This window comes from Falco biarmicus, chromosome 3 (assembly GCF_023638135.1).
Source record: "Falco biarmicus isolate bFalBia1 chromosome 3, bFalBia1.pri, whole genome shotgun sequence".
NCBI lineage: Eukaryota > Metazoa > Chordata > Aves > Falconiformes > Falconidae > Falco > Falco biarmicus.
The window spans coordinates 114,521,777-114,539,581 of record NC_079290.1 but is presented as its reverse complement, the minus strand read 5'-3'; the positions used below and the strand labels follow the sequence as shown (position 1 = coordinate 114,539,581).

General features: G+C 51.9%; 1 protein-coding gene across 4 annotated transcripts in view; it reads left to right on the top strand.

Annotated features, from left to right (window-relative positions):
• Nucleotides 1-17,805, top strand: part of EPB41 (erythrocyte membrane protein band 4.1) — a 95,954-nt gene that overhangs the window by 4,788 nt on the left and 73,361 nt on the right. Inside the window, exon 1 of one of the 4 annotated variants that reach the window (XM_056333401.1) lies at nucleotides 4,508-4,651. The exons of 1 other annotated variant lie outside the window; for it this stretch is intronic. The gene's annotated coding sequence lies outside the window, so the exon portion shown is untranslated. Of the gene's footprint in view, nucleotides 1-4,507; nucleotides 4,652-14,253; nucleotides 14,389-14,792; nucleotides 14,937-17,805 lie in introns of those variants that run through there. 2 more of the 4 variants (XM_056333399.1, XM_056333402.1) reach the window with 2 other exon arrangements.

Sequence of the window (17,805 nt, the reverse complement as noted above, 5' to 3'; positions counted from 1 at the left end):
CGTGTGCTCTGGGGAGGCTCTAAAACCACCTCTTGCTCGGAGATTTTAGGAGAGGAGGCTGGAAGGGAGCTTGGGTTGTCCTATTTCTGTGTGTCTCGTAGGCTGGAGGTGACCGCTGCAGCCTGGCGATGTGGAGGTGCTGGGAAGTGGCCCCGGGAGAGTGCTGAGGCCGTCAGGAGCCCCCCCAGCCCCACGCTGGCCCACGGGTTCCACGGCGGCGTGTTGCCTGGCCCCTGGGAGGTGTTTTAGGGTGCTGGGCCTGCCTTTGCTCCTCTGTTTGCTCAGCCCAAAGCCTTCTGCCAACACAAATAAAGCCACTGACGTCCTGTGCGCTGTTCAATTAAACGAGTGAATCCTGTTAAAATGTTCTCTGTACGTAGGTTCATAAACAGGTGACTAAGAAACCTGCCTTTTCCTGCCATTCCTGGGAAAGCCAGGTTTGGTAGCAAGGAATGAGGTTAAGTTCTTGCTGGTCCATGTAAGGTGAGGCAAGGTTTGGCACCCTGGTAAGCAGCAAAAGAGGAGGAGGAGGAACCCTGGCCTGACGGCACAACTACATCCTCTTATTAGAGGTGGCTTCTAGCTCCTTTCACGTAGGTAATTACATCTGGCCATGGTTGACCTGAGCTGGATTTGAGCAAGTGGGTGTGAGGCTTGGCTTGTGCTGGGAGCCTTCGGAGTGGCTGAGATCCGACTGCGGTGGCGTTAAAGCAATCTTGTAGGTGTTGCAAACAAGCCATTGCATCGCAGCGATGGGGTGGGAGACGTGGGGAAGCCCTGAGCATGCTTACAACCTGGAGAACCCGGTGCTGGTGCTGAGCTCTGCTTGGCAGGGGTGGGAGCCGTGGTGGGGACCGATGCCTCGAAGCGTCATCGTAGCCAGGGCGTTAACGCAGCGGATGCATTACAGCTTTTATCGTGCTGTACGTGACCTCTGAGCTGATCTCTGCTTGGTTGCTGTCCCCTGATTGCAGCAGCGGTTTAGCCACCTGCCAGACGGCACCAGCCTTTAATGGCTTGTTTTTCTATATCCACTCTCCAAAAACCCTTGGAGATGGGGTAAGCAGTTCGTGGGCGCTTCAAAACTCTTTCTGTGCGTTGGGGGTCTGTGTCAGACAGAACAGCACAGTGTCACCTCCCTGCATCTGCGTGAACTCGAACGCTGAGGGTGGGAGCAACGGAGGGCAGATGCTGGCCCAGTCCTGAGCCACGTTGGGCTGTAATGTGATTTTCTCCGTCTGTGTTGATGTGCTGGAGGTGCCTGTGTCTGCCGTGGAGCTGAACCTCTCCCGTGTGGTCGGGATCGGCCTCAGCCAGGCTGTGGCTGCGAGGAGCCTCGCTGCAGGCTGGCAGATGGGGTCAGTGCTGCTCGGGGATTTCCTTGGGTGCAGAGTGTGGAGGCTTTTAATAGCAAACACGGTCATCTGTGTCATCGCATCGCTTGAAACCTGTCCCTCAAAAATACCGACTGGCAACTGTGATGCAGCTGAGCAAGAAGGCCACTCCTTTCAGAATTTTTTCCCTGGTTTTGAGTGAAAATAAAATAAGGTTTAAACCTCTTGCTGGTGATGCTAATGTGCTTGGGGGTTTGGGATGCAGCTCTCGCCTGGGAGGCAGCCTGGAGAAAGCCCTGCCCTTCTTGGGAAGGTTGTTTGGCCCCGTGCAATGGCTAGATCCTTCCCAGTGTGCTGTGCTGACAGATCCTGTGCCTCAGCCAGGTGCCAAGACTTCAGCCTTCTAGGAAAGGCAGTGGGGCCGCTGTGGGTTTCTCTCAGTGCCTGGTGCCTTGTGAGCAGCGGTTGGAGGCGTCAGGGCAGCGTCTGGAGTTGCATATGGCTCCGTTGGGGCTGCTTGCTCCATCTGAGCTGCCTTTTGGTGGGAATACACAAGACAGCCGAGCGCAGAGCTGATCTGTGCTGCTGGCTAGGCTTTTTCCTGGTGCTGATTTTCCTTCTACTGCTGTAGCAGGAGGCAAGCGTGGTTACGGCAGCTGCCTGGCTTTGGCAGTTTGCATCTTGCCTCCCCTACAAACTGCCTTCAAACTTCTCAGCTTTCTGGCCCCCTGTTCTGGTCAATACGAGGCTGTTATCAGAGCCTGGCAAACTGCGATGATCACATCCAAGCGCTGTACCTCAAACCACCTGGCAGCACTGGGCTGGATGAAGAAGCTCATTTGTACAGGGCGGTTAATTCTCTGTCTGTTTTAATCTCTGTGACCATCTGTGTTCATGCCCGGGCTGGGGAGATGCGAGCTCTTGGGATTTGTTCCAGGAGGTGGACATGGAGAGGACTGCTTATTCTGTGTCTGCTGAAAACTGCCCCGGGTCAAAGCAGGACAGCCTCATTAGCTCTGGGAACGGTTGTTCCTGCATCTTCAGGCCAGGAGGCCTTGATGGCATGTCAGCTCTATGCTGGAGGGATGTCCCGAAAAGCTGCAGGGAGGGGGCAGGCGCAAAAGGCACTTACTGAAAGCGGAGACCTCTGTGAGTGCTTTCCAGTACACAAACCCAAACACAGAGGGTCTGCGGTGGGCTTGGCTGGCACCTTGGAGGGCTGAGGTCCCTTCAAGGAAGGCTGTGTTGGTCTGGGGAAGGTGTTGTGTGCTAAAGCATCTCCTGGCCACCCTAAAAGCCCTGCCCCAGGCTGTGGCAGCCTCTGGGGTATGAGCCTGCCCTGCCAGCAGCTGCTACAGTCTCTGTCCTGATGAATGCCACAGCTGGAGCTTTGGTTTGAGCTTCAGAAACTGCTGAGGAGACTGGAGCGTTCACATGCAGCACCAAATCTGGGGGACCAGTACCTATAGATGGGCTGCAGTAGCATCTCCACAGATGCATGCAGGCTGCTGCTGACAGAGAGAAGTTTTCTTGCGAGCAACAGCTGAAGTCTTCCTTGTTTTGGGTTTTCACTTTTGCAAGCCTGAGGCTCTGCAGCTCATCACAGAGCCCCAGCCAGGATCCCACTGACTACAGGCTCTGCACGTGGCTCGGGCAAAGGTGGCATTTGCTGCGGGCTCTGTGGAGGAATGCCTGTCCTGTGGGGCAGCACGGCCCTGCCGAGGCTGCTGCTGACATCTGAACCCAGAGGGAATGATCCCTGCCCTGTAATTAAGCTCTCTTTCTGCTCCTGTTCACTCTACTAATGAGTAGTCTTGTGGATGTGCTCCTTGCAGCTGTTGTGGATCCTCTGTGTGGCTCAGAAGCTGGAGGTGGCTTTCCAAGAGAGCCACCTGCAAAGGGCAACCCCAGATCTCCCCCGTCTCACTGGGGTGAAGCTCGTGGGTGGAGGACCTTTGACTGTAAAGGCTTTTCCCGGCCTGCACCTTCCTGAACTGCACCCTGCATGCTGTAAATTTGTCTGCCAACACCCCCCCCAACTCTCTTACATGAGGAAAACCCTTCCTGCTGCTTGTGCTGGCAGGGCTGGGTGAGATGGAGAGGTTTTCCCAGCCTTCGGTTGAAGGACTGAGGCTGCCTCTTGAAAGGATGGCTCTTCTTCACCTGCTTGTCAGGCTCTTGACATCAGTGGATAATAACACTTAAAAAATAACCAGCGCTCCAGCTGAATCCTCTCCTGGTTCAGCAGTTCGGGGGTTTTAGTCTCAATGGAGATGACAGCACCAGGACCATCAGCATCGTGGTGCATCCCAGAGGATGGGCGTGGGCTTGTGCCTGCCTCCTCGGTGCAGCAGGGTGGCTGTGGAGGAACCTGGCACCGCGCTGGACCTCCCCTGTGCACCACGAGCGCTCGGCTGTGCACTGGTGTGCACTGGTGTGGAGCCGGTCCCGGAGCCTCGAAGGGTTTGGATCCGGCTGGGTTTCGGCACCCTGCTCGGCCCCGGCGTGTGCCCCGCGGGAGCAGGCAGCCGGCCCGGCTGCGGCTGAGAGCACCGTTGCTCTCTTGAATCTCTTCATTTAGTTAATGATCCTTTTGTTGAGAGGATTAGGGTTTAGAGGCCTCTGGCAGAGTGTTAATTAAATTAAATCTATGGGTGTTTTGTTGAATTTTTAAAGCCCACTAGAGGGCTCAGTTGGAGCCTGTGGAGCTGGGGCCGGAGGTGCTGGGCCGTGTCCGTCCCAGTTGATGTCCATCCCAGTTGAAGTTTCCATGAAAGCCAGGTGGGGCCGGAGGGATGCAGAACGCGCGGAGCCAGCCCGCAGCCCCCACACCCGGCTCTGCTTCCCCAGCCTGGCGCTGCCCGGGCTCGGCCGTGCCGTGGGCACCGAACTCGCTGGGGGCTGGCAGGCACGGGACGCCTGCGTCACAGCTCGCTGTTATCAGCGTTAAGTAACGTTGGGCTGATGGTTGGGTTTTTTTCCTTTTTTTTTTTTTTTTTTTTTTTTCCTTCACCACTTGGTGTTTACATTTCTAGAGAAGTGGCTCAACGTGAACGTCCAGTTCCAGCTTCAGCTCTGGGAAGAGTCAGGCACCAAATTTTGCTTACGTGGACTCTGTCGCAGCACTTGTGTAGGATACAAGTGTGAGCACTTGGCTTGAGGCTTGAGGGATTTTGCTGGCAGGTGCATGGGGGTTTTCGTATTTAGCTGGAACTGCTTATTAACCAGTGTCTCTTCTCCTTTCTTTTCTATACACTGCCCCCGTGATGGATTTTGGTGCCTTGCCTGCGTGGTTTGCCCGGCTGTCTCATCTCTGGGTAAGTACATGGCTTCATTAGCCTGGTGAGAGGAAATAGCTGAAACGAATCACTTGGACTTAAATAATAACCTGTTTATTTTGTCTTAAACTCTGGAGCATTGATTGTTATCGAACAGCAGGATTTGTCATGTGTGTGTGTGTGTGTGAAGATTTTTGATACTGAAAAGCACTTAACATAGCAATTTCCAGGCCAAGTTTATAACATGAAAAAGCCCCCAGCAGCAGTTTTTCATGCCAGCCTGGGCTGCAGATCACTGACCTGGTGATAAAAGCACACTAAGTGCCAGCAACTGAGAAAATGGAAGTAAAAATGTTTTTGGCAGTGGAAAGCAATACCCACTGTTTCTCCCCCAGCCGCCTCCTGACAGGTGTTGATGGTAAACCAGTGCTGTGGTTGTGTAAGGGACTCTCTGAAGGCCAGAGCGCGGCGCTGGGCTGGCTTCCCCTCTGCAAACCTGCCAGAGGGGAAGCCAGCCCAGCGCCGCGCTCTGGCCTTCAGAGAGTCCCTTACACAACCACAGCACTGGTTTACCATCAACACCTGTCAGGAGGCGGCTGGGGAGAAACAGTGGGTATTGCTTTCCACTGCCAAAAACATTTTTACTTCCATTTTCTCAGTTGCTGGCACTTAGTGTGCTTTTATCACCAGGTTTGGTGCCTGCCGCCCCAGGCCTGGCATGGAGGTGCTGTTCGTGTATTAAATCCTCTCAAAATAAGGTGTGTGCGCTCAGGGTAGAGGAAGGGAAGGAGTCTTTGCTTGGTAGAGCTGGTTCTTTGGGTGCAGTGGTGCCCCTGAATTGAGGTTCCTATCTCTGGAAACTTCAGAAGTTTTTGATTTGATTTACTTTTTTTAAAAAAATTAAGGTATCCTGCTGCTAAGCTTTCCCCTTTCCTGTCCATTGCCCTCCCTTCCCAAGTAATGTCCTCTCCTCTCCCAGTAGCGGAAAGGATTGAGCCTATTTAGAGCTCTGCCCAAGCACTCAATGTACTGCCAGTCACTGATGGAAGACTTGCAGGGAAAGCAGAGGAAGGTGCTGGGAACAGACTGCTTTATTCTTAAGCTCAGCGTTATTGTATGATGCCTCACAGCGGAGGGCAGGAGGGTTTAATCAAACCCAAGCATAAACCTGTTGTTCTTACACAGAAGTAAGCGAAGCGCTGTATTTGGAAGCTGAGCAGCTGTCTTCTGTTATGAATGAGCTGTTCTTTGCTACCAAATCTCTAAAAGAAAGATCGTTAATTAACTAGAGGACCTGCCTTGATTTGAGTTGCTGAGCTCCAGCCCCACCAAACACCCAGCAGTCATTTCAATGCAGAATAAAACTCCCCTGCACAGAAGGTGTAGCTTCAAGAGACGCAGGTTGGCAGTGTGCTGGCCAGGAGCTCATATTTGACGTAAAATGGAATACTCGCTGGTGTCACTCCTGGAGCAGGTTAGTGCGAGGCATGCCTCTACCAGCGCAGCGGCTCTAACTCTGCCAGGGTGTGCTGAAGCCAGTCATCGGCCAGAGGGTCTTCCTCCTTCGTGCTTGAGCAGACCTCAGGACACAGTCACCCATCTGGTTATCACTGCGTGACAAGTCGAGTTGGTCAAGGGTGAATTTCTTCCTTGGGGAAAGCAGGTAACCTGAACAATCCCTGGTTTGCTTTCCTCTGAGCAGTCTGACTGTGGCTTCTGCCTGCATGGGTTGTCTGTTGTCTCTCGTGTACTGCACAGAGGGGAGACAACTGCATTTCAATGGTCTTGCTTATTATAGGCTTTTGGGGTTCTGATCCCGCTGTGAGATGAAATTTGCTGTTTGCTAAATACTTGGTATAAATCTTGGTCAGCACGCAAGAAAGTTAAGTGGTACCTTGTTAGTGATGGCAAAGATAAAGGTTGTGTGGCACAGTTTCACTGGATCAGGGACAGCCCTGACCTTCACCCAGCAGAGGAAACAGCAGGCTCAGGTTGCCTTTCCATCTTTAAGCCTGGCTTATCTCCTGGCTAAACATAAAATGCATAGGAACTGTAGTAAGTGAATCTCATCTCCTGGCCTGATAAAGGGTGTTGGGCATCAGTCCTAAAAGCAGCATGCCAGCAGCTTCCATGGAGGGAGGCTGCAAGAAGCTGGAGGGCAGAAACCGTGAGGAAAAATGCTGAAGACACAAGTGGCGCAAGAGGAGCCTGTAACCTTTGAGATTGTGCTCTTGACCTTCAAGCTGAGATTCACGTATGTTGCCATTATTTGAAGCCTGTAGAGAAATCTGAGGTGAGGGTATGTGCACTGGCTGAAAAAATGTTGAGAGCTGTGTTTGTGGCAAAGGAGTTGGTAAGTACAGTGTGCCCATTAGCAGGCTGCTGCTGGGCTCTGTCTTTCCATACATTGGCATTGGCGGTGCTGAAAGCCACGTGTTGTGATCTTAAAAGTTTACCTGCACATGAAATTGTTTCTTGCTGTCACTTAATTCATGGGTCACCTAGAGAAGGGCATGGCATTGTGGAGCCATTGAACAGCTGTTGTGTTGTGAACTTGGGTCTCCCCTTAATTCTCATTTACATATAGCTCAAAGAGGAGAAACAAATAAGGTTTCCTGCTTTTCCACCTTTCAGTGAGTTTTTCTGCTTTGAATCTCTCCTGGAAATGTAGTAGCAGGGTATCTGTTTCGCTTGTGCCACCCGTTCAGAAGAGACCATCAGAATCCGATGTGGTGTCAAGTTCTAGGGCTGGCTTAGCTCAGTGGTTTCACTTCAGTGCTTTGTAAGGCCGTGAAATAGTTCTCATTGTGGTGTTTTAAATAGCAGTGCTGCCTTCTGAATTACCATCTAATTAAATGAAAGCAAAAACTCAAAAGCAAGTGAGCTTTCTGCATCTCTTGTTGCATAAGAAAAGCTGTTTTAGTTGACCTAAAAACCGACATTGAAAAACAGCCTCAACAGAGATGCTTTCCTCCTAGCTCTGTGGGCAGTTTGTAGCAGTTGCTACTGTTCTTGGAGAGCCATTCATGCAGTGGCAGCTGCAAGCCCTCTTCAAAACAGTTACTCCTTTGAGACTTGCTTCCCTTTTGCTTGATGGTTGGAGGAACCCTGCTGTGGAGACAAATAATTAGAAATAAAAGATGGCAGCTTAATGATTATTAGCTGCTTTCTGATGCAGCCTGCGGTAAATGCAGGGGTAAGATCTGGCTAGTGTGCATCTCAAAGCTGTTGCTGCATCTCTTGCTTGGAAGATTTACCGCGTACACCATGTTAACTTGCAGCCTCTGTGGACCTGCAGAATGTGCTGAGCTAACAGGGTTATGTTATTTATTTCAGTAACAAACCTTTCTCAGAGAGGATGACTTTGGGCAATTAGCTGTGACAGTGGCAACAGTTCAGATGAAGTATGCTTCCAGCCCTCTCCATCCGTACCCACAGCTTTCCTCTGCAACATCTGATTCCCCCCTCTGCCCTCCCCAGTACTTGGATTCTGCCATAAAGCTGAACTGCTTTGGGTTTTCTTTATAAAATGAGCATGGAAAGATAGGACCTTAAATAAAGCCTCAAAATGCCTTACTTCGTAAAGCTCCAGGAAAAACTGGCAGCAATGTGATGCTATCCTCTGGGATTTTGTCCTATTGATATTTCTCTTTTGGAAGCTCGTATCCATGACTGCCAGTTTCAGAGGTTAATATACCGCATTTCAACCAAGCTGAAAAGTCTTTTTTTTTTTTTTTTTAATTTGTGATATGGAAATGCGCACCAATTAATCACTGTGCACCTGCAGAAATGCCTCTCAGCAGACGTTAGTGTGCCGTATTAGGTTGTGGGATCATCTGTAGAAAGGACTCGGTCTGATCCAGTTAGCAGCTTAAGGCAAACCCTGCAAGGTCCAAGGCGATAGCAGGCAGGGGAAGGAGCCTTGAACGAAGTGGTGCAGAGCTTCAGCTCTTATTTGTGGAAGAAATAAGGTAGCCCGTGCTCTGTTTAGAAGTTGTATTTGCTCTCCGTAGCTGAAGTCTTAATTAAATAAATGTTTGGTCTTGGCAGGTGTCCCTTGCTGATGTGCAGGTCTGGCCTGCAATAACAAACTGCTGCCTGTTGTCTGGTGCTGGGTTGACGGCTTGGGTGAATTTGCTGCCCAGCCGCTGGGATACAAGCAGTGTGTTAGTACAGACTAGAGGGGCACTCCCCCAAGTACTTCACTCTAACGTACTCCTAGGTACACATCGGTCCTAAATAAACCCTGGCCTTGAAACTTTCCTTCTCTGAACCAAATTGCTCTCAGTATTTTGAAGCCAAGGGATGGTCTTTGCCCAAAGGGAGAGCGTAATTGGTACGGAGTCAAATCCACGCTTGAGTAGCCCCTAGTGAAAGCTTCACCTAACTGGTTCCTTTGTGGGGAGAAGCTACAGTTCAAAACCACCTACCTGGTGTTACTTAAACAGACCAGAGCCGCCTCTCGCTGCAGTTTGACTTCTCATCCATGCAAGGAGTAAATCAGCCGCTGACGTCCTTTGTTTGCGGTATGGCTCTTCTGCCTCCCTGCCTTAGTCCTGGTCCCTAGGTGGCACTAACTGTTATTTTTGGGTTTATTTCAACACAGGCTGCATAGCTGAGCTTGTCCCCCGCTGAAGTGACAGCTGCGTCCCTGACCAAGCTGGCTGTTCTGTTTGGTTGAGGAGGCTGGCGCAAGGGCTTGAACTTCCTCCTGCTGCCCAACCATAGAGGTTTCCAACAGTGTCTCCTGGAATTTATTAACGAGGGGCAGGGAGCCGAGCGCTCTTTGTGAGCACGCTCCTCTGTTTTCAGTTGTGTCTCATTTTCCCCAAGACTGCTAGGGGATGGAAATCTGGTAAATGCTTGAAATGAGGGAGAGCTCGCGATGTGACGGAGGTCAGCGTGGCTGTGGGCCAGCTGTGTCTCTTTGGGTGGCTGTTCGCGTGGTTCAGCCTGTTTCTCGGGCTGTTTCTGGAGCTCAGGCTCGTGCCACGCTGGTTCTGCCGTTTCCTGAGCCTGCACTGCTTACACTCACAACATTGCCTGTAATCTTTTCTCCAGGCTTTTTAAGCACTTTCCAGATCCTTTAAGTGCAGCCACTGGTACGTTTAATACTTCCTACCCATACTTAAGGGGAAAAGTATTTCTCTCTCAATGTAGAAACATTCACTATATGAAAACTCGATCCTGCAATCTGAAGCTGGCCTCCTCTAACCTTTAAATGGTGCATCTTGGCAGAAATGCGCTTTATGCACTGTCTCTAACCCCTGGAACAAAGCGGACTTTTCAGGGAGCTGTTCTTCCCTGCACTGGCATGCAGCCTGGAGAGAGCTGGTGCTCCTCTTCATCATCTATTTTATTCCTCCTCCTTCTTGGTGTCTTGCCACACAGCAGACTAGCTCCGACTCAAGTGAACATCAACTTCACACAGACTGAATAAACCCGTGATGGGAGCTTTTTCCATGAATTAACCAGATTCTGGGTGGGATGGGAGTTCCTGGGTGTCCAGGGTGAGTTGCCCAGCCACCCCCTCTGCCTTCCCCATCTCCCCAAAAGGCACATGCATAAGCCAGCCCAGTACCAAAAAGATGTAGTGGCTCAAAAAATGGATTCTTCTGCCCACAGGAAAGAACATGCAGTTTTAGTTTGGCAACAATGGCCTTCAAAGGGCACAACTCCTGCTGTTAAAACAACCAACAAAGGAAAACTCTCCAGTAGGAAACCACACAGAGAAGGATAGGAGAAGCAGCTTGAATTTAGCAAAACTGGAGGCTAGCTGCCATGATGCCAAGGGGAATTACAGTAGCAAAATCACTTAGTCTCTTTAACTATGGAGGGTGCTGCTTGGCCCTTTAATAGCTCGCTCAACAATGAATCGATTGTTGGTTTTGGAGAGTGCTGTGACGGGCTGGACTAGATTTAATCTTTGGTTAAATTCTTGATACGGAGCCAGGTGAGTGTAGATGTTCCAGGTTGCCTTCACTGTGCACACGTGTTGTAGCAAAGCAGTGCAGCGTGTTCTAGTTCTTCATGAAAATTTCTTGACTTTGCAATTCAGCCTGTCAGAGCCTTTTTCTGGCGGTGAATTCTGCTGTGCCTGCCACTTTGTGTGCTAAATCAAGGGGTGAGCGCGGGAGAGATGCAGCGTTAGTTGAAGCACCCCTTCCTTCTAGGTAAATCATTTACCTGAAATATCTTTGTTCTAGATCACTGTTTTACAGTGAAACAAACCTTGTGAAGTCGAAAGATTTCCTTTACATCCTGTGCTTTTGGTCTTAGCCAGATCAGCACTGCTGATGGTGACAGTACATCTCGGAAGAGGAGCCAAGGGCAGAGGGCCAGTAGCTGGCAAAACTGAGCCACCTGCTCTCCTCCCACCTTGTTTGCTCTTGTGAAATGGCTGCTGCTTTGGAGACTGTCACTTGCTAGCAAAGTGTGTGAGCGAGGCACATAAACCAAATATGCCTATTGTATGTGCACATACCTATGTGTAATATCGATGCAGCTGGCCCATTTAGAGCCATAGTGGATAAAGGATTCAGTTGACCAGCTTGTTTCTTTGTTTTCCTGGAACTTGGCATAATCCTGAGTATTTGTCTTCACCTTAAATCCTGTTTGCTTTGCGGGAGGGAGCACTGATACCAGTGTGATGCACAATTCCTTTGTTTAGATTGGGAATTCCTCGAGTAGAGAAGCTCCTTGGGGTGAGGAGAGCTCTGTGCAGCCTATTGTTGTACCAGTAATGCTCTAGGCAGGGTGTTCGTTGGCACTGGTGTGAGCCAGGAGCCCAGTTTTACAGCAGATTCTACCAGAAGTGCATCCTGTGGGGGCCTGCAGAGTGCTGGATCACCTTACAAATGATTGTATTTTCTTAAGAACTTACTTGAGCTGGATTTAATCTACTGTCTAGATGCTCTTAAGATGCTGGGGCACATACATCTGAGCCGCTTGCTAGCTGCACACCCATGAAACAGGCAGAGGGTAGGGTTTGGCATCGTTCTCTGTTGTGACCCAGCTGATTTGCGCTGACTGAGTCCATTGGGATCTGAGCGGTTGCGAGTGGCTTTTCAGCTCGCAGGGAACAGCTTCTGCCTGAGAGACCACGAATGCATGCCTAAAATGAATATAATTCCTCTCCTTATTCCTGTATCCAGCAGCTGAATACCAAGGAATCCTGACTTATTAGAATATTTCTTAGTCTCTAATTGACTCCTATAAAGTGACTTAAACCAGCTATAGCTGGGAGAGTTCTTTAAATATTTGCAATCCGGGCTTGGCATGGGGCAAACTTTTCTTATAGTGAAGAATTTAAGAAATTTCCATTACTTCCTATGGGATTTCAGAGGTCAGTCTGGGGCTGTGTAGGAAGGAAAAGGTTAGAAGCTAAGCCAGCGATTTACAGCAGAAGTGTGGTGTTGGTGGTGGTATTTCCATATGCAGAGGAGTGTTGCTTTTGTTTTCTTTTTTCCCTTTTTCTGCTCCCCACAAAAGGATTGCTTTGGCCTAGGTTCAAATCCCCTTGCCCCAGAAGAACATTTTCAAGGCATGCCCGTGGTACAGACCACGCGCCTCTTTTCAGATCTGATGACTGTATTGCTCTTAAGTTTCTCCTGCCGTTTCTCTGGCCACTCTTGGCCATTTGTTTGGGGTCTGAAGAGCTAAAAGCGTCCTTTGCCCTTGTGCAGAGCATGTATGGCAGCTTGCACTAGTGTTCCCTGTGGATAAATGGTTCACTTGGGAAATAATGGCTCAAAATATGGGAGCTGCTGCTCTCTATACTCAGATGCTGGCAGATGGAGTTGGGGATCATCTGGTGATCTGAGCATGGTGGATGACGTGCTGTGTGGTGTTAAATCACTGTTCTGATGTGAAGTTTTCGTTGCCCTTGTCTCCTTTCCATGTAATCTGCAATCTGCCTTTGGTCAGCATGCGTGCATGTTACAATGAAGCAGTGTGGGTTTGTTTGCTTGTTTTTCTCAATTGCAAGAAGCTGTTGCCAAGCCCTTGCATCCAGAAATTGTGGCTCCTTTGCTCTGTGGTTTTCTCCTTAAAGCCCCTTGGATTCACATTTCCCTTGTGACACAGCCTGTTTTCAGCCCATCCCTGGGTGAGCAGTAGCGAAGGTGGCATTTGTTGTGGTGGATCAGCACCAGACATCTGAGCCCTTCATTCACAGCCTGGGCAATTAACATGCATTAATTTAATGCCGTTGGGGAGTGAAGTTGGAGCTTCAGGGCTTGTTTCAGGGGAGCTGCCTGTCTCTGGTGTAGGAGCAGCGACTTAACAGCTGCCAGACCTTTCCTAGCCTGTGTCTTTGAATCAGATGTGCTCATCTGAATCCGAGGAAACCACCAGATAGTCCAGATTTAAGGCAAAAATACCTCTCTTCCGTCCCATTAAGGGGCTTGTTGCAAGCGGTCTCAGCACTGAGGCAAGGGAAGCTGCACCATCGTGTATGTCTTGGCAGAGCCATGTCATAGACCCATAGAGGGGAAGGGGTCAATAGCTGTGAGAAGCACGTTAAGTTTTTCTAGAAAATGGGGTTTGTTTGGCTCCTATTTAGCACAAGTGTGCTTATCACTGCGTCGGTACTAGTGAAGGCTTCGGTGTGAGGATGCAGCCATCCCAACCAGGGCATGCGTCAGCCCAGGGTGTTACCTGCTGACAAAGGGCTAGGACATTTGCTCTTAATGCAAGGAGAACGAAGTGCCTGATCACTTAATTCTCTTTGGGAGACACAACGGAGATGCCACACATCTTTTGGGGTTGTGTAAATATTTGAGAGGGATTTGGTCCCCCTGAAGCCGACTGGGCTGGCGCTGCCTCACTGGAGCTCCGTGGAAATGCTGACAAGAGGCTGGGGAGCATTTTGTTCCAGCGTATGTGGCGAGGGGAGCCGGATGGCTCTGTTTGACAAAAAAAAGCCTTATAATTTGGCTGTAGGTGAGGCAGAGCCACTCGGTACAGTTGGGCGCAGGGTTGTGGAGTGGCGAGCAGGTCAGTCTCCCCGGCGGGGTTTTGCACATCTTGTTGACCTCGGTCAACTCGCCATCTCGGCTGGGCCAGTACCTGGCTCCCAAAGGCCTTTATTTTTTTAAATATAAGAAAGCCCCAGGAACGTACGCCCCCCCTGCCCCGGGTCCTCCTGTGTGAGCTGGGCCACAACTTTCTGTATTTAAAATCTAGGTCACGGAGGGAGGGGAGCGCAGCCCGCTGCCGCTCGGCGTTACCGGCAGGCCGGGCCCCTCCGGCCCCTTCCCTACCGGTTACGGGCGGCGGTGACTGATCGCGGCCCCCTTCCCCCGCCCCAACCCCCTCCCCCACACCGGCTTAGCGCCGGGCCGGCAGGGAGGGCTGCCGGTAATCCCGTCACTCCAGCCCCCCCTCCCGGGGCGTTCTGCCGCCGAGCTGAGGGAGGCGGCCGGGCCGCGGCGCCTGAGGGCCGCCCGCGGGCGCGGAGCCCCGGCCGTGAGGGAGGGAAACGGGGTGGGGGGGGGCGATGAGGGGGCGCGCGCTCCCGCTGCCCCCACCCTCCCCGCCAGCCGCCGTTTCTCCCGCGCCAATAGCGGCGCGGCGCTGGCGGCCCGCCCCCTGCTCTGGGCCAATGGGAACTTACTACAGTGTTGTGGGCGGGGCCGGGGCCGGGCGCAGCGCAGCGCGCAGCGGGGCGGGCCGGGCGCGGAGCTGAGCGCGGAGCGGAGCGGCCCCGCCGTGCGGCACCGGGGGCTCTGCGCGGCCCGGCGGCAGGGCGGCAGGGAGCGGGGGCGGCCTCGCGGGTAAGTGCGGGCCGGGAGCGCGGGTGCGCGCGCGCGGTTGTTGCGCGTGCAAGCGGCGTGTCGGCGCGTGCCCGCGGTCCCCGTGCCGTGCGCTTCGCGTGCACCGGGTGTGCGCGCCCGCGCTTGCGCGGCGTGTAGCGGTGCATGCACGCGGTGCGTGTGTTCACGTGCGTGCGACCCGCGCCTCTGCGCGGGGTGTGCGTGTGCAGGGGCTGCGCGCACCTCCCTGCGCGGAAAGGATGCGTGTGCGCGGGGTGCTTGCACACGCAGGGCGCATTGCGCGGGCAGCGGGGGTGTGCGGCGTGTGCTCGCTGCGGTCTCTGGTGCATGTGCGTGTGCAGCCTGCGTGTGTGCACGGTGCATCCGTGTTTGCGTGGCGTGTCCGTGTTTGCACGGTGTAGCGGAGTGTGCGTGGCGCATCCGTGTTTGCAGCGTGTATCCGTGTGTGCGCGGCGCGGTGTGCAAGCTCTCTGCGGGGGTGCGTGATGTGTCATGGAGAACTGGAAGCCAAAAGGCTGAGGCTCAGCCGGAGACACATTCTGCAGGAGGTGAGAAATAGGGGGGACGCGGCAGGACGGGGGAACACAGCGTGGGGGATCTGGCACCCAGCGCCCCCCATTGCAGGGGCGGTGGGTGCCCAGGGCTGCTGGTAGCCCAGCTGGGATCCCAGTTCTGCCCGGAGTCCATTGTCCTGGAGGAGGAGGAGGAATGAGACATGGCGGGGAAGGGCACTGGGCTCTGCAAACTGGCGGGGCCCCGCTCGCCCACCGTGGGATGGATGTGGGTGCTGTGGTCTGGCACCGGCTGGGCGAAGGCTCATTGTGCATCCCAATTCCCTCAGAATTCCAGCTCAGGAAAACACCTCGGCCCACTGGGAAGCAACGCTCTTCAGCTAAAAGGATTTTCCGCCAAGGCGTATGTTTATTTTTTCTCTCTGGGAAGGCAGCGTGTACAATGGGAATGACTCCACCGGGTCCAGAACGAGTTAAAATTGTGCCCTGACCGCGTCTGCCAGTGCTGTGCCTGGAGCCTGGAGCATCTTGAGCCCCAGTGCTGGAGCATTTCTTGGGGAAAATGAACTTGCAACCCCTTTGTGCCCCGGGGGGGCTGCGTGCATTTTGGGGGGGCTGGTCCTGGGCAGAGGCCAGTGGCCCCCCTGGCTGTGGGTGTGTAAATGCTTGTTTAGGAATTGTACGTCCAGCTGCAAAGAGAACATTTTTTAAGAGACACTCCAAATTCTGGGGCAAGTGTTGTGCTGGAAATCATAGTTCAGTTATAATTCAGTACTCTGGGTTAGAATTTGATTAAGGTACTGGTGACAATACAGAGAAGCAAAGCAAAATCTTATTTTTGAGCAACAGCACAAAACTAATTTTTGCTTTACCTTGCTGTTTGTATTTAGGATTTTGAGGCTTTCCACGTACGCTAGGTTTTGTTTGCGTGAGTTAGGCAGATCTGGAGGGTTGGTCCTTTTAATTAATTGATTCTTATTTTACAATTGTGTTAGCGAATGTACAAGCAATCCTGGGAAGGTCTCAGGGGAGGAGAATAGAGCCATGTATCGATGGGAGACGCGGAGGGGCTCCGACCTGGCTGCTATCGCTGTTCGTTGAGGTGATGATGCCATGGAGTGCAGTTCCTTTCACAATTAGCTGACTGGCATGTTGCTGCCCCAGGAGCTGCTCCCTTCCCTTGAAAGGGTTGGTTGTGTTGTTTGTTTGTGTGGTGTGGGTTTTTGTTTTTTGTTTTTTTTTTTTTTGTAATGGCTGGCACAACCGTATTTTTAATTTATTGAAGGTTTTCCTGCGGTGTCGTGGTGGTGGTGAGCAGGGCTGTCCTGCTTGCAGTGTATGTCAGGTGCCAGTGCTGCTGCTGCACTTGATGTTTATTTTTTTACATCACAGTGCCAACCTCTAGCAACTTCAGTTATGTTGCTGTGACGATTTTGAGTGTTGGGTGTGATTTAAAAGCCAGCGGGGTCTTTTGCATATCTCTGCTGACATGGCCTCAATAAAGAAGGTGAGGATTTTCTGGGATTCCCATGGACAAACATAATCTGCTGCAGAAGGTAAATATCAGGATAAACAGCACTCCTTACCTTTAAAACTCAATTAGAGCCTTATGAGACAGAGAGAAGGATGATATTCCTGCCCCCCCCCCCCCCCCCCCCCCCAATAGATTATTTCCTGTATTGGTCTAGGTTAGAAGCAGAGGAATTATCTGTGTTTTCATCCGATCTCATAATTGCAATTTAAAAGGAGCTGTTAGCAGAAGCAGGGGTTGATGGGCAGCAGTCTCTTGGTCGCTCCTGGCCAGGGCGAGGGGAGGAAGGACTGCTCTCAGCCTGTTCCAAAACACCGTGTGTTCCCAGATCCTAAAAATGCTTTAGACATTGATCCCCCAAATCTACGGCTTCTGTCTGCGGCTGCCAAGCGCCCGCGTGCTCCGCATGAATGGACGTGGTATTTTCACTTGACAGCATTTGATTTTCAGAAAGCGGTAAAACATCTCTCTTCTGACACCCCATTTACTGCTTGTTGAGCAAATATTGGAATTGATGGGAGGTCGGCTGGTAGGTACGTGGCTTCTCTAGCATGCAGCCATGTTTACAAATTCATTCATTAGTGATCAAAGTGTTGCTGTGCCGGGGTAGCTTGCGGGCTTCCAGCCATGGGATGTTGGGATGCTCCGTGTGCTTTGATATGTTGATGGGTGGATGATGATGCTGGGGATGTGGCTGGTAACGTGCTGCTGACGGAAGGCAGTGGCTCTCTACTAGGTTTTCACCAGGAGTTATTCAGCATCTTGGAGGAGTCTTGGATTTTTGGGGTCAGCAGGTAAAACCCTGGCTCCTCATCCTCTGGGCGGTTCGGTGGAGGTGTTGGCTGTGCGTCCACAGCATCTGGCCAGGAGTTTCTCATTAAACATCTTTCCTTGTGTTCCCTAATGAGGGGTGTTTGGTGAGAGCCTCTTCATTTGGGGAAACCGTGACAGTACCCATTCTGCTGCAGAGCGGGTTTTTCTTCATCCTCTTAATGCCACATTGCATTTATTTCTTGGAAAAAGCCCGAGAAGTTGGTGCTGTGTCTGTGGTGCGTGGTGGGAGCTCTGGGCTTTCTCCAGGTGTCTGGGCCAGGGGATCTGCAACAGAGGGAAAACCCAGGGGAGTGGGTGGCGGAGTGGGTGCTTCCCACTGTGCTGCTGCTGGAGATGTGCGTGGGTCTGCAAGTGGGGAGCCCGAGCTGGGCTGTGTGTCCTGCTGCCCTGGGTGAGTGCCTGGACTTGCTCTGCTTGCTGCAGCTGCTTTTACATTCATGGTAATAAGCTGTGATGAATCAGAGATGTTGCTTTAATAAAGTAAGTCTTTGAGGGGCCTGTGGCAGCCCTTATTTCCTTTTATAAAAAACTTACTTTGTG